At 33.7% G+C, this 14,313-nt stretch overlaps 2 long non-coding RNA genes across 2 annotated transcripts; both read left to right on the top strand.

The window, feature by feature from the left end:
• On the top strand, positions 4,953 to 5,443 carry LOC110269813. The gene is made up of 3 exons (XR_002358574.1): positions 4,953 to 5,007; positions 5,080 to 5,133; positions 5,370 to 5,443. It is a non-coding gene; the product is annotated as an uncharacterized LOC110269813 (long non-coding RNA).
• Positions 7,279 to 7,698, top strand: LOC110269812. Its single transcript, XR_002358573.1, has 3 exons — positions 7,279 to 7,349; positions 7,485 to 7,597; positions 7,668 to 7,698. It is a non-coding gene; the product is annotated as an uncharacterized LOC110269812 (long non-coding RNA).

Here is a 14,313-nt window from a genome sequence, read left to right as displayed (position 1 = left end):
TAAACAAAATCTCTTAAAAGAAGTCTTTAATAGAAAAAATATAATATACTATGGAAAAATTCAACTTGAAGCCCCTATAAAGATAAAATCTGCCAATGAAAAACTTGAAATAGCTTTGATAAATGATGAAGAATTGAGTAAACAGATTGAGAAAATTAAGGATCAACAAAAAAGATCTAAAATTGGATGGATTCATATTAGTACTATACAAGTCTTAATCAAATTTACATATATAAAAGGAATTAATTCACCAATAAGTTTAGCAATCTGTGACAAAAGAATTACTGATGACCCAATAGATCAAATAATTGGAATTGTTCATGGAAATTTGGCAAACATAAATGTTAAATTCAATGCCCATCTTGGATATGCTATACCTTTATCAACAGAAAATTTTGGAAGATCTATAAGTTTGGCTTATAAGTTTCACAGAAAGAATCTAATAGAACAAGATGATGAACCATTTTCAATTACATATGCAATAAATTATGCTCTAACAAATAGCCATCATAGTATAATATTTAAAAACAAAGAAAGAATTTATGTCGATGAATTATTTCAGAAAATTGTAAAAACAGAAATACCAAAATATAAAGCCATTGAAAATCCAGTTCTATTATTAAAAGAACCATCAGAAAAATTAGTTTCATCAAATTTTCAAATAAGGGAATCTAAAATTAATAGCCCTTTAAGTTTATCTAAGTTAAAAATTAAAGAAGAAAATTCTGAAATAAAAGAATTAACAAAAAAGGTCGAAAAATTAAATGAAACCCTAAATACTAAATTATGACAATAAATAAAGAAGAAATATATATAAATTATCAAGACAAGAAACAAGAGCTTTTTGAAAGAGAAAATCGTTTGAATTATTTACAGTTTTCTTAAATAAATCAAAGAGCATTTGAAGCTCTAAAAATAATCTATGACAAGTTGAAAAGAGAAGTTGAAGAGCTAGAAAAATTAATAGAATCTCTAGAAAATAGTGATGAATCGATGATAGAGTTTGCAGAAATTCTAAAATAAATAATGAAGCATAAAAAGATTGAAAAACTAGAAAATAAAATAAAAAAGAAAAGGGCGAAAAAATTAAAAAGTAAAATAGAAGAGTATAAAAGGAAATTAAATAATCTTCAGATCGAAATTGATGATCTTATAATAAAAATGATAGAAATAAGAATAAATATAAACAAGCTGGAATTAAACTTAAAAAAATTTATAAATGCCTGGAAAACCATATTATGATTTAAAAGAATTAAAGCTGTTGAAGGAAAAAATGGAGAATAAAGTTGAAAAATTAGAAAGATATTTAGAAACAAGAGAAAGTGTAGAAATAAAAGAAGTTTTTGAGGATTTGAAAAATTATATTAAAGAAAAAGACAAACAGATAAAAGATTTTATATACAATAATCCTTGCAAAAAAGAATATTATAATTATGATAGAAACTAAGCCAGAATTAAAAAACTATAAATATGAAATCAGAATTATAAATATACATCAATGATTAGTAATAAATGATCATATAACAAATATAAGAGAAATAGTGGAAATGGTCAATACTTTAGATTATGAAGTTGCAAATTATTTTTATCAAAATCGCTTAAACAAAGCACCACCAAGTGAATCTATACAAATTATAAACTTATTCGAAGCAAAATATGAAGAGTTAGTAGAAATTTCGAAAAAGAAATTAAAAGAAAAGTCGAAATTGAAAAATTGGTATCAGAGCCAAGTTAACGATTAAGGGTAACACTTTCTCTTTAAAGCAACGCTTTTAGTAACATGCTTTTAAATCAATAACAACCACAAAATGAAAAACGTCTTTACAAAAAGTTGAAATTGACAACTTTATCCTTTCGAAAAAAGATAGGTAGAAGAATATTAAATAATATAAATAATGAATATATTAGATATTTATATATGGATAATTATTTTAATATTAAAATTTAGATAAATTAATTTACTTAATTTACTCAGTTAATAATAATTAGATATTCAATTCATTAAGTGTACAAATAATTATTCTAATATTAAGATTTAAGAAGTAATTTAGAGATGGAGTATTTTTTATTTTATTGAATCAATTCTAAAATACATTATTTACATTATTTATAAAAATTATTGTTTACCTAACAAAAACGCATGTTTTAACTTGCTAGCCCCACGACCAAAAAAAAAAACTCACTACAAATATATATATTACCAGCCGTAGATCCTCAATGCAACATTATTTTGGTGTTTTATAAATTTCAAAGATTACCTCCAGGCAAAAGTTCTATTATTTTCCATGATAAATGTTCGAACATTACTTTAAATAATGTTTCAAAAGATTCTAAAATTGCTTCGAAGGTCCTAAAAAAATTTCTAAAAAGCTCTTGAATGTTTTTGAGCATTCTAGTTAGAAAGATGTAGATGTGTGTAAAATACTCCACAAGTGTGTAAAGTGGTATAGAGGAATTTTGAAATGTTTGGAGAAATGTGGATAGACTATTTATAAAGATGATAATTTTGAGTTTGGGTGTATAAATTATTTGTAATAAATATTTGTGTATGTAATGATGAAGTGTTTTTTTTTTTCACCAAAACTTTTTTTCTTATCTTGTGTTCTTAATTCTTTTGTTAAGTGTTAAAGGTTAGATTAACTTAGTTTCAATTTAAAAGGGTGAGTAAATCCAAATGTTAACACAGCTAAATGTATGTTCAAGACCTTATTAATTAACATATTTTATTTTTCTAAGTGGAACTCGTTATATATTTGCAAATTTCAATTGAAAGTTGGTATTTGACAATTACATGGTGCGATTCTAAGGATACGAATTTTATTCCGGACCAGCAAGAGCCTGTATATAAATAATAGTAATACTCGTGATAAGATTATAGTACCAGAAAAACTTTATAGAAACAGTAGATTAAATGGAAATTAAACTAAATTAAATATACATCTAAGAGAAACTCACATGAAAATGATTTTACGGAAAAAATGTAAGCTCAATGATTAGTACATGGCATATTGTGATTTGACAAAAAATATCAATCTTTTAAGAACAATTCATTTGAATCGAACAAAATTATTTATTTTATTTTATATTACAATTAAATTGCTCCGTAATTTTTTTTTTGTCTTGAATTGCCCCTTAATTGAACTATAAGATAACATGTATCTGTAATTTTTTTTTCTTATGATATTTTTCAATCCAATAAATTAAGAACTAATTCGTCGTAAATTTAAATTTTATTTAAGAATTTATTATTGACCAATTAATTATTGGGCTGGGCTACACGTACAAGCTTACAAGCTTACAAGTTGGCCCAGCCCAAACACAAGTCACGCGCATCAATACAGATTACATGGAGCGTCACTTCACGCGCTCAACACTACAACCGTTACGTATGGGAAACTCTTCCACTTCTTCCACTTCTTCCACTTCGGTGTATTTAAGGTTGATGCTTGGGTGTATTTGAACCGACTTTGATACTTTGTTGTTTTCCTTTTTGTAGGAAATCTGTTTCCTGAGAAAGTTGAGTATAAGAAACTCTCTGATGATGACAAAATAATTTTTAGAAGATTCCAGGGTAAGACCCTCAAAAGTCTTACCGATGAAATGATGGAAATCGGTGTTGGCAATGAAGAGGAACGCCTGATGTTCAAGAGGATATTCATCCTCTACATACAGATGGCGTTCCTTTTGCCAACGACGATAAATAAAATATCACTCGTGCACCTGGCCCCAATTTTTAAGATGGACGGCATATCGGAGAGAAACTGGGGGGGGCATGTTTTGACCTTCATGATCAAGGGCATCACAGACTACCAGGAGAAGAAGAATAAGGCAATTGATGGCTGCCTCTTTGCCCTGATGATAATATACTTTCATCTTTCAGAAAATAAAGGTAAGAAGAGGGCTGAAAGACCACCAAAGCCTTGGATTGCCAACTGGACTAAGGAGCAGTTGGTGGAAAGAATGACTGCAGAAAGAGAGGAAATTTTGGTAAGTAAACATAATATGTTGCTTGTATTTTATTTACCTGAATGCTGCTAGCTAAAATATCTAATGTTTCAGGGGATTGTGAAGATGGCGGAGACAAGAGCAAGAGAATAAATGAAAAAAAAAGAAAAAAAAGAAAAAAAACAAGAAATAAAAAAAACAAAAAAAGGAAGGCGAGTCCAACATCGTCTTCGGAGACAGAAACAGCTACTGACAGTGACACTTCTACCTCTGAGTCTGAGACTCAAGAAGACTCAGAGGATTCAGGAAGAAAACACCCTAGCAAAAAGGAGAAAAAGTAAGTACCATACTTGGGTGTAATTTTTTTTCGAGTTGGGTGTATTTTGTTGATCACGTTGGGTGTGTGTAGTTTATTAAACTGGGTGTGTTCGTTTGCTGCATTGGGTGTATATTGTATATTCAGTTGGGTGTATCTTGTGAATTCATTTGGGTGTATTTTTAGTATGTTCTAAATAATGATTGTTTGCCTTCCAGAATGGACTCCAGAAAAAGAAAGCAGAGGCAAGAGGAGTCAGATTCTGATTCAGAATCTGAATCTGAACCAAGTGATGAGTAATGTCCTGAAATTATTACTCCTTTCTTTTGGCTTCATTATAAAGATTTCGTGTATTAACTGAAGTGTCTATTATTAACTTATAGGAGCAAAGAATCATCACCTGCAGAGAAGGAGAAGAAAAAGAAAAAAACAAAAACAACACCAAAAAAGTAAGCACTTCTTTGCATAATATTCTGTCATAAAATTAATTTTTTATTTCTGATTGGTACTCTTTTTTTTCCACCCAGAACACAACCAAAAAAGAAAAAAGTTGTTGTGGAGGATTCACCTCCTAAAGAAGATCAATACTTTGACGGGTACAGTACCTCGTAAGCTATATTACCGTCTATCATCGTAATTATTTTTGTTAACGTCTTCTTTTATGAATGTCGTGAGACATATGAAATATCAAGTGACGAACTAGATGAATGGCTAAGGAAAAATGTTGATAAATCTGCTGCAGAGGGGTATGTCTTGCTGGGCTGTGTATTTCAGATTTTGGTGTGTTTTTTTGCTAATAATTGTTTCTTGTTTCGCAGGGAGAACCGAGCTGACCTGCAATCGATAGAAGGTCGCTATGTGTCGTCTGAAACGTAAGAAGCTTTATTATTTAATAAAATCTTGTTATCATGATTTGGGTGTATTTTGTGGAACCATTTGGGTGTATTTTGTGGATCAAGTTGGGTGTATGTTGTTTAATAAGTTGGGATATTAAATTTGTTGTGTTGGGTGTATATTGTCCATTCGGTTGGTTGTATCTTGTGCATTCATTTGGGTGTATTTTATACCTGTATGTTATTTTGTCTGAATAACATGAGATCTGTTTTAGAATACCGGCTGTGAACTTGGGAAGTGATGGTCCTTCCTCTCAAGGGCGCACACAACAGAGTAGTGTAAACCAACCGTCACAGAGCATGTAATTTCTCTTTCAAATAACCGTTACTTTTGTTCTTCTATTACCCTTCTACTTCTAATTCTGTATATATATATTTTTTAGAAAAAAAAGCCCTTTATTATTTTATTCAAGAAAAAAAAGGCAGGAAAAAAAAGCAAAAACTACAAGTATGCAAGTTCTCAAAAAAACAAAGCCTGTCTTCTTTTTGAATTGTTCGGGTGTATTTCTTGAATTTCTTTGGGTGTATTTTAGGTTGAGTCCGGCTGATTCGAATATGATGGTTGTGAGGGAACAGACACCGTCGATGCGCTTGCAATGTGAGTTTTCCAAGAATATTTCAACCTTATAAGCTTATTATTTTCAAAGGCATTGTTAACCTTTCATTTTTCTTCTTGTTTAAAGTCCCGATTCAGGTTTTGTGCCGACATCCCAAACAACCACTGAGACAGATTTTGAACCAACCCCTATGCTACAGATTGAAGGGACTACAGAAACGTAAGAAATAGTATTGCGTGTATATTTGTTTAGAGTTTGGGTGTATATTTGCTAACAGTTTGGGTGGATATTGTTCCTAATTAGTTTTTTTTACGTCGTGATTAATTTTTTTGTAACTGTGCAGCACTCCTGAAACCCCCAAACAACTTCAAGAGACCACACCCACGCTTCCCCCAACTCCAACTAAAATGTAAGTTCATCAGACTAAAATCAATCTTTGCTTATCATCCGTATATTCTTATTCTTATTCTTATTCTTATTCTTATTCTTATTCTTATACATGATGATGCAGTCATCCAGACGCAGAAGACGCTGCTGCCCTGTTGATGATGGTACGGACAGCATCCTATGTTCCTAAAACAGATCCAGGGGTGCCATCATTCAGCCTTGGATTGACTGATTCAAGCCAGGAGGGGGCGTCAACGCAGGAGACAGAAAGGGCAAAATCTCCAGAATCTGCAAATTTGATAGAATAATTGGACGATTTGGTCCAAAAAATAGCAAGCAGTGCGGCGAAGGAAAAAAACAAAAGTCCACAAATTCAGAGGGAGACTGGGGGAGAAAGTTCTGCAAAGTTTCAAACTCCTGGGGGATTATATCAGATTATGGATGATATGAAACAAAAGTGCTACATCTGGGGGACGAGACTGAAGGAAGATGCAGATGGCAATACTAACGAGTATGAGGAAATGTGCACTCTGATTGGCCAAGGAGAATACATTATGATGAGAATGCACCTTGTATCCCTCCAGGCAAAAAGTGATATAGAATCTCAGGTAATATTAGAATAACATTAATGTTTTTACACCAAAGTCAATTGCAATGCTTATTAATGTAAAATTGATTTCGGCATATATTTCTAGATTGTATCTGCCATCTGCCTCATCCTCAACCAGAAAAATGAAAAGAGGTTTCAAGAACAAATATACTGTCTCCCCCCCGATATTGTGGTAAGTGTTACTTCTACGAACTTTGGGTGTATTTTCTGTATTGATTTGGGTGTATTTTTTACGTTCAATTGGGTGTAAGTTTAGTATTTCATTTCTTGTTTCGCAATTCTTGCAGAGCATGGCACTTTCAGATCACCCAAAGGGGGAATTCGTATCATCGAAAACGAAAAAGAAATTCAGGGTGGAAGCCTACCCGAGTTTCATTCCCTTCATAGATAGAAAAAAATTAACTTTGCATCCATATGTAAGTTTTCGTTTGCTAAATTTGTTAGTACGCTTATTCACTTATATGCCAAATAAAATAACGCACTGTTGAAATGTGGGAATCCTTCAGATTTTTGCTCCTGTTTGCCACTTGGGGAATTGGTGGTTATGGCTGATAAATACAACAAAGCGGAAATGTCATATACTTGACCCGCTACACAAAAAAGCTCCAAGCGATGAGAGAAAGCAGGTTAATAAATTCACTGTAAGTTGCCTCTGTCTTCTTTACTTTAATATTTAGGTCTATTTCGTTATTTGTGTTGGGTGTATATTGTCCATTCAGTTGGGTGTATCTTGTGCATTTAGTCGGGTGTATTACTGATTTGTTTTGCTATTTAAGGGATATGTATTTTCAAGATTGATAACATATGCCGGCGGGGAACCTCTGCAGAAAGGGGAGAACGAGAAGAAAATTAAATCATCATATGTTAAAATATCAGGCCAAAAAACAAGGTATAAATTTGTGAGTCTGAACATTAAACTTTCGTAAATGAGATTTGTAATTTATTTTCTTCGTTTTCAGCTATGACTGTGCTATCTACGTTATGAAGTGGATGGAGATAATTGAGCCGGAAAACATCAAAAAGGGGAAGTATGAATGGGATAATTGGCCACAGGTAACTGTCTTTAGAACTATATAACTCTGTATTACTTTACTGAATTAATATTGCTGTTTAAACAGAATATACTTTTTAATTGTAGGAGGAGGTGGACCACTATAGAGTGGAGTATGCTTCCCGGATACTATTCAGTGAGATGAATAAAGAAAGAGATCGGGCAATTAGGGAGAGTAGTGCTATAAGGCTGTCGAAGCCATCCTCTGTATTATTGAGTCCATTTTGTCAGATAAATTCTGCTGATATAGAAACTGCGTTATCCAACTGTTGGGTAGTTTGTAAATTGAACAAATGCTGTAAATATTTGCCATTTATCAACAACTTCTATTCCATGTATATTTTTTTGCATAGTTAAACTATCTGTGCTGTTAAACTGTCTGTGCTGTATTCAAAACCTATATTACAGGTGGTAAAAACGTTATCGTACGCACGGTGCAGAATTGCAGTCAGCTCCTCCGATTTGGAGGCAAATTCGCAAATATTTTGCGAATGAAAAACAATTGGTCGAACCTCTTGCTTCTTGGCTCCATTAGTGGCTCGTCGTGGCTGCTCTTGATGTGTGTGTGTCGCCTCTTTACCTTCTTGCTCCATCGTTCCAGTATGTATCTAGGTGACACTTGCTTACTTGTTCGAAGCTTAACACGCTTAGTGCGTGACGGCACAGTATCCCTCTCGACTCGAATAATAAGCATTGGCATTTTAGCTCGGCTGCAACTGAGTCGTAAGTAACCACGAACTTGTTGAATATTGAGCTGAAAACTTGTTCTCCAACTTCGTATACTGAATAGCCTAGAGCGGAATTCTTTAATCTGGTGATGCAATTCGCCTTTCCTCTGAATTGCGCTTGGACTTCCCTAAACTTTGCGTGAGTGTACGCATCTTGAAACTGAGCTTCAATGGAGGATTTGGTTGCACACGGTATGACCGTATGAAAATCTGCAGCATCTGATTCTCTCTCTGCTTGCTCCCTGCTTCCGAGGCAATTATCGTATTGTTTGACGAACTGAATAAGCGAGCTGTTCCGGGTGATATACTTGTTAAAAAATGAATGCATGCTCTCGCTCCTTTGTGTGCTTCTCATCCCTGCCCAGAAGTGGTGATCCAGATAGATAGGAACCCATATGTGACGGTCTTCGTACAGATCTGCATAATACACCCAAACGCAGACTGTAAATACACCCGAAAGAACATGCAATTTACACCTCTGCTGCAGATTTTAAAAAGACATTACCTGAAAGCCACTTGTTGTCCGCAAGACCAAAATTCAGCAGAAAATCATTCCAATTCCTATCGAATGAGTCTTTGCTGTGAGAATTCCAAACAACTTGGCTCATTTCTTGTTCGATATCGGCATGTCCCTTGTACCCGTTTAATTTTCTTGGAATCTTCTTCATGATGTGCCAAATACACCAACGGTGAATTGTTGTTGGCATACATGCCTCTAAAGCCCTTTTCATTGATGCGCACTGATCGGTGAGAAACCCTTTCGGAACGTTTCCTCCCATGCAACGAAGCCAGCATTGAAATAACCATTTGAATGATTCAATTTCTTCGTTCTTCATCAAAGAGCATCTGAGAAGTGTTGACTGACCGTGGTGATTCACCCCGACAAAAGAACCACAGACCAAATTATACCTGAAACAAATTACCATGGTCCAGAATGCAAAATCATTAGTTACACCTTAACAAATGCTTCGCATACACCCAATGAAACAGCCAATATACACCTCTGATGCAGATTCGTAAAAATAAATTAATTTAGCATCATAAACAGGGGCAGTTTGTTACCTGTTTGTATTGTAGGTGGTGTCGAATGAAATGACGTCTCCGAAATACTCAAAGGCGGCTCTGCTTCTTGCATCGGCCCAAAAAGCCAGCTTAATCGATTGATCCTCTTCGAGTTAGAGCTCAAAAAAGAAATTCTGATTCTTCTCTTTCATTCTTAACAAATATTTCCCGAATTCCTTTGCATCTTCTTGTTCGGAAACATTCCGCACTTCCCTCGTAATGTAATTCTTCACGTCCTTTTCGATAAAATTTAACTCGCGATGACTCCCGGCAGCCGCAACAAATGATTGGTATGTTTTGCTTGGTCTGATACCGGCCTCCTCGTTATTCTCTATTGTACGATGAATGGACATGCTTAGTTCCCTGTGCTGTTTGAGCATCTCTGCTTTGCTTGGACAGCAGGGGTGTGAATGATCGAGCACAACCTTTGAAATAATCTAAGCACCGACATCCTTCAATGTGTGTATATAAATTCTTGCAGGACAGTTTAAACCGGCTGTAGGATTGGTCTTCTCGGTCGGAGATATTTTAGATTTCCATTTTTCCTCTCTGCTACATGTAATCAGTTGATTCTTAATCTCGTTTCCCTTCCTATTTGTGCACCGAACTCTTGTAGAGAAACCTGCAGCCTTGGCGTAGTTCCTGTAAAATTTTCCAGCATCTTCAAGGGTGGTAAAGGTCATTCCAACCTTCGGAACAAGCTCGTCATCAACAACCGAGAGAGGCTGCACAATACACCGTGTCAGAAACTGTGAATACACCCATAGATATGATTCAAATACACCCAATTATGCCTAATATGATAGAGCCGAACCGCAACAACTCAACTACACAATGACCTTTAAAGCCATAAACTGTAAATACACAGGCTGCAGAATACACCATGTCAAAAACTAAAAACACACCCAATCATGTCTGATATAATACACCTGAACAACAACAACTCAATTAAAATAACAAAACCAGTAGTGTAAATACACCCACACTTCTAGCAAAAATACACCCAAAAAAAGACATGATCTACACCCGAGCGTCTGCTATAAATTCCAGGTAATTAATCACAACTAATACATTGAATCGACAGATTCATGTTAACGTGTTAGTTTCACAATCAATGTTCAGCAATTTTTCAACTACACAATGCTATACAAATTACTGAAAGAAAATTCATTATGTAAATAAAACCTCAGGAACTTCGTTAGATTCAAATTCATAATCCATTTATCGTAATAATTTTTTTGACAATTCTAATCATTAAAATTTTATTCTTGATCTGTTACATCGATATAAGATTGTAAAATCGTGTTTCTTAAAAAATTAATCGATTGGATTCACAAAACAATTGATTGTATTTCAGGTTTTCCATAATTCAATCGATTGGAATTTAGGTTTTCACAAAACAATCGATTGAATATTGGACGATAGTATGGTTTTTCCAAAAATTAATCGATTGTAACTTTTACACAATCGATTGAACGATGCTTAGAATGTGAGTTTTTTCTAATTCAATCCATTGTTCATGTTATCCAATCGATTGAAAGCTTTAAAGTAATATGAGGTCTCACAATTCAATCGATTGATTGTGTTACCCAATCGATTTAAGTCTTCAAAACAATATGAATTTTCACAATTCAATCGATTGGTTGTGTTATCCAATCGATTGAATTGTGCACTACGTTATATATATGTTATGCCGTTCTCTGTAACATCCTAACTTTTAGCACCTCATGATCGTACCAAAAGCTCAGGCGTACTTACCTCTAAACCTTTTTATTATATACTATCTTTATTTAATATTGAGTCTTCACTAATTCGAACCGAAACCTTTAATCAAGAAAACGAAGATTCTTTATTTTAAACCACTTAACCACAAAGGTATATATATTCACATAATATAAAATACATAGACTTATTTCAATATTCTCAAAACAAATCCTATCCCTCTAAAAACCGAAATAATAAATGACGAGGGAAAAATAAATTCTAACAACTCAACTTGTGAATATAATCTTCTATGCTCCTGTAACTCCCACTAAACCTTCGCACCTGTAGCTGAAAGGAGTGGAAATAGGAGGTAAAAATTGGGGAGTTCTTAGTAGGGTCGGGGTGTATAGTTATATTCATTTCATATATACTTGGTTAGCAACAACAATCAACAAAGTACAATCTAATTCAACAATTATAGAACACAGAATTCAAACAATCATTTAGCACACCCACAATCACATAAAACACACTCACAAACAAATATGCGCAAACAAGTATGATGCATGTCTATTCCTAGTACAGCTGTGCAGGTAATGAGCTCATCTGTCGATTTCGACCCGCTCCCGACGTAACTCAGCAACCTTTGTCTGAGTTTGGTTTCCAGTGTCATAACCTCTGTAAGCAACCTCCGTCTTACAGGTGCGACTCTCTTGAGCCGATGTATGCAAACATAACCTCTATAAGCGACCTTGGTCTTACAGGTGAGGCTTTCTCTGGTCAATATATGTATTGATAATCTCTGTAAACAACCTTTATCTTATAGGTGCGACCATCCCCTTGATTGGTCAATGTATCTCTAAAAGCAAATTTCGATGCACTCACCACCATATCTATACTCGTTTTCAGCAGGTACATAATCATCTCAACTCGTTCTTAATGCCAAATAATACTTCTACTTATTCCCTTTTCGTTTTGTTCATTCTTTCGCTTCTTTTATTCCTACTTTTTGTTCTTCTATGACAGAAATTTTTTAGATTCTTTTAATCTTTTTTATTTTTTTTTTATTATTCCATAATATAAATTATTTTTGCATTATTTTTTCGCCTCTCCTTAAATTCTTATGAAAAAAAATTATAAAATTCTTTAATTAAATTTGCGTTTTCTTTTCCTCACACTTTCGGTCACTTTCTTTTTTCAAGTTCGATGATACATGAAATGAAGTGAAAATAAGTAATAGTGATTCTTATTAAGTGGCATCGGTTTATTAAATAAAAAGGGCATGTGTCATAATTACATGTATGGATATGTGATTATATGCCACACTTCTTATTTCTTTTCTAATGGCTTCGGTTCTTTGATGAATGATTAAGATCAAATAATATGCTCTTAAAATACGTATTAAATATGATTTACCATTATATTAATAGTACATTTTTTCCTTTCATATAAATGCTTCTCTCAATTTAACATTCAGCTAATATATAATTCATTACTTGAAAACCATAGAATACATTTGAGAGCCACATTTTCAGCAAATAATGAGTATCACAAACACGTTTGAGTACCAAAAAATATCCCTCGCTTTCGGAGAACCTTGTTACCTCTAAACGTCGTTTTTTTAATTATATTTCAAAGTTGTTTTGTTGCGAGAAGAGAAACTCTAGGAACTAACTATAGCATAAGCCAACTCAGTTTATTTTTCTCTATTTTGAGGGAATACCCTATCTGTCCCTAATAATTATTTCGAAAGGACAACGATATCCAAAAAAAAAAATACTAAATTTGGTCTTGATCTTTTTTTTTTGATTGATTAGTCTCCGTGTAAAAAAAAAATAACATTGACTTTTTTTGGCACAGGAGCCTCATTGTCCTTTTGAGGTAATTGTCAGGGGCCGGGTTGGATTTTTTTTTTTTTTTGTCAAGGACCTCGTTGTCTTTCGAAGTAATTGTCAGGGGCTGTTTTGAGCTTTTCTCTTATTTTATTATTCATCTATCTTATTTTTAAAATTTCATCTTCAATTTTTACGTTTTCATTTTGATTTAAATACTCTAGTCTTATCTTTTTTTTAATATTAACATTAAAAATTGGTGAATAATCTATCAACAATTATTCAATCCTACAATTGAAATTATTTATCAATCTCCTTAATTATCAAAATTTTTATTATTTTTGTTTCAGTTATCTATCTACTTAATATCTAATTTTTCTTATTTTTTATCTATCTCTTTAATTTGAGATTGCACGAATCTAGTTTTGATGCATGTACTAATTCATTGAAGTGTAAAAATTTAGTCAAATTTCGAGTGCAAAAATCCAAGCTTGGGGTTCACATTAATTGGGATTGCAGACGACCTGCATAATAAGTTTGATTGCTTCTTTTTATTTGTCTTTATATATTTTATATGCCTAGTCATTTAATCTATAATATTTATTTTATTTTTGTATTTTTTATTAATGAAGAGGACTACTCAACTTAAAGAATTTGAGGATGAAGCTGCAAAAATGCAGAAGAAGATATTAGTGGAGTTCTTAGATAGAAATGAAAGAAATACAAAATTGTTTGAGTATGATGATTAAATCCAATTGTTTTAGTGCTTGTTTGGGCGCCATTATTTTGAGGGTAAAAAACGTAAACAAGCCAAGAGGAGAACATTTTAACACAAATAAGCCAAAGTAAAATCTGATTCATCAATTAACCAAACCACCTTTATATGTAGTTCAAACCTACCTGCTTCGAACACAGTTTACATGTAATTCGAACCACGTAGATTCGAATTACTCACTCACATCCAAAGGCATATGTTACGGCCTGACCCAGAGTCCTTACGGGTCGACCCGACCCGGACGCCACCCGAACCGGACACATGCCCCACAACGTCCTCGGACATGCGTCCAGGACAGCTCATGCACAGTTGGGGGGTAACCTCCCTGGAAACATGGGCCTGCTCTCATCGGGCCCACCTCTGACAGGTATATAAAGGGGGAGGCTTGCACTCCCCCAGAGGTACGCCACATACTCTATCACCTTATCCGCCTGCACACCCTACTGACAAGAG

The sequence above is a fragment of the Arachis ipaensis genome, chromosome B03, assembly GCF_000816755.2.
Source record: "Arachis ipaensis cultivar K30076 chromosome B03, Araip1.1, whole genome shotgun sequence".
Classification (NCBI taxonomy): domain Eukaryota; kingdom Viridiplantae; phylum Streptophyta; class Magnoliopsida; order Fabales; family Fabaceae; genus Arachis; species Arachis ipaensis.
The sequence above is the reverse complement of the archived record's forward strand: the minus strand, read 5'-3'. Positions and strand labels throughout refer to the sequence as shown.